At 50.0% G+C, this 2,525-nt stretch overlaps 1 pseudogene; it reads left to right on the top strand.

Moving 5' to 3' along the window:
* The first annotated feature begins 1,969 nt into the window (after positions 1-1,969).
* LOC136650394 (5S ribosomal RNA) lies at positions 1,970-2,088 on the top strand (annotated as a pseudogene).
* The last annotated feature ends 437 nt before the right edge of the window (positions 2,089-2,525 follow it).

Here is a 2,525-nt window from a genome sequence, read left to right as displayed (position 1 = left end):
TGCGCCGGGCTCCCCTCACCCCTGGGAGGCTGCAGGGGCTTGGGTAGGTGTACCCAAGCCCCTGCAGCCCCCCTGAGTGGCGCGATCCCCTCCCTGCCTCCAGGCTGCCCCCACCCCTTAAGGGGGCAGGGGCCAGGGCCCACAGGCTGGGGCATCGAGACGCCCCAGTTTGAAAAGCCCTGCATTACATCATCAATCCAGCCGAAGTTGAGATTCAAGATAAGGTGCTTCTTCTCAGCCTTCTAACTAACCTTTCAGGCTTACAAATTGGAGCCAGACTTAAGGCAGTGATTTTAACTTGTTTTTCACAGCAGTCTTAGAGACAGAAGTGAGCAGAAGTGTGTTGGTCTACGGCAGTGTTTCTCAATCAGTGGTATAGGTACCACAGTGGTACTTGAGGTGGTGTCTGGTGGTACTTGAGGGACCTCTGGACCCCTGCCATTTGGCAGCAAGATAAGGAAGGCGACACAGCAGTAGGAGGTTAGGCTTGGAGGGCAAAGTTCCAAAGCATGCTTTTCTGTACTCAAACCTCCCATCCACCCGGAGCCTTTTACTGGTGTTAATAGTGTTGCATCTGGCTCCCAACCCTGAAGTAACTGGTGACGAAGTCATTGCCAGTTACTTCTGGTGGTACTTCAGATAGGTGGACCATGTGAAGTGATACGGCGGAGGACAAATGTTGAGAAACACTGCTCCATGGGGCATGCGCCCTTAAAAAAATATGCCCTGTAATTTCTTAGTTCCTTCAGGCATTTCCCCTGCACAGAAGGAACCAACAGAGTGTGGCATCCAACTGGCAACAAGAGGGAGAAAAAAGACCCATAATAATCAGGGACACAGAGATCCCCATGACAACCAAACCTGTGCTTCTGCTAAGATTTACAGGCCCCAGAACATATGTGAGTCAATGGGTTCAGCCTTTGTTCTCCAGAGCGCTTTGGAGAACTGACACTAGATCCCAGGGTCAGGCAACAGTGCCTAAAAGACATATGTCACAATCAAGATATATGCTTGCCCTCCTGCCATGACTAACTATAAATAGAAATCAGAAAGTCAGAAATGAAAGGAGCTTAAGCAAACAGACCTGAAGAAGCTAAAGGACACTGTTCAATCCTCTCATTTTTCATAACAGACGAGGCATTTCATGGAGGGGAGAGAGAGAATTTATACCAGGCTCAGAGAACTGATGCTTGGTCATTGGCTCTGTACTCTTGATTAATGTGTGGTGTGTTGTTGTTGGCAGCCTTCAGTCTCGAAAGACTATGGTATCACGCTCTGAATGGTGGTTCTGGAACAGCGTCTAGTGTGGCTGAAAAGGCCGATTCGGGAGTGACAATCCCTTCCACACCGGGAGCAAGTGCAGTCTGTCCCTGGTCTGTCTCCCTGGCTGTGGGCCTTCCTTCTTTGCCTCTTTGCCTCAGACTGTTGGCCAAGTGTCTCTTCAAACTGGGAAAGGCCATGCTGCACAGCCTGCCTCCAAGCGGGCCGCTCAGAGGCCAGGGTTTCCTACCCTGGTGTGGTGTGTATGCCTGTTGTATTGACACACTTCATTGTAAGTATGGAAGGGACTGGAGCTCACTAGACTGGAAGTATGGAAGGGACTGGAGCTCACAACAATACAAGACAAGCCCAAAGACAAGATTCCAAAGTAAACTGACCTCACTTTTTCTGGACTATTTCCTGGACTGAAACGGTGTCATGCAGCCCACTTTATCTCTTGTTCCCAGGGATGTAAAGCTTACAGCCCAATCAACTTAGTTCCCCCTGTGCCAAAGCATAGAGCATGTTCTGCACCCCCCCCCCGGGGTAGTTTTGAGTCCCGGAGCCTCCTCAAGGTAACATTTATTCCTTTGCCCCAGGGCAAGCCTCTGTTGTCCTGATGGGTCTACTTGGACCTGCACCAGTTACTTTGCTGGCACAATTCCAAGTGGACCCAGGTAGGTAGATCAAGGCCAGAAAGGGGGGATAGGATATCAGTGGCACTACCCTGCACATGCCTGATCTTGTCTGATCTTGGAAGCTAAGCAGGGTCAGGCCTGGTTAGTACTTGGATGGGAGACCACCTGGGAATACCAGGTGCTGTAGGCTTCTACCATAGTCTTTCGAGACTGAAGGTTGCCAACCAAAAGGTGTCAACTATATCTCCCCCTCCCTAGCCTCAGCCCACCCTTCTCCCCAAACCATTTAACCCACCCATCCTGCAGAGGCTCCAACCACCATCCAACCTACCTTCTTGGATCTACCTTCTGTGCTGAGGTGGTTTGTGGCAGCACTCCTAGAAGGGGGCATCCAGAGGTCATTTTACAACAGTGGAACTGTGCTGTCATCATAAATCCCTCTGCATACCATTAATTAAAAGGGCTGGGAGAATAAAAAAATCCGTGCACCTGGAACCAAAATGACACTTAGGAAACTTGCTGGAACTGAAAAGGCTAGTCACCACCCACTTAACTACTGAAGGTGGAGCACCCAGAGAAAAATCTCTGATGACAATCTTAACACATGGGCAAGATTATCAGGGAGAA

Source organism: Tiliqua scincoides, chromosome 4, assembly GCF_035046505.1.
Source record: "Tiliqua scincoides isolate rTilSci1 chromosome 4, rTilSci1.hap2, whole genome shotgun sequence".
Lineage (NCBI taxonomy): Eukaryota > Metazoa > Chordata > Lepidosauria > Squamata > Scincidae > Tiliqua > Tiliqua scincoides.
The sequence above is the reverse complement of the archived record's forward strand: the minus strand, read 5'-3'. Positions and strand labels throughout refer to the sequence as shown.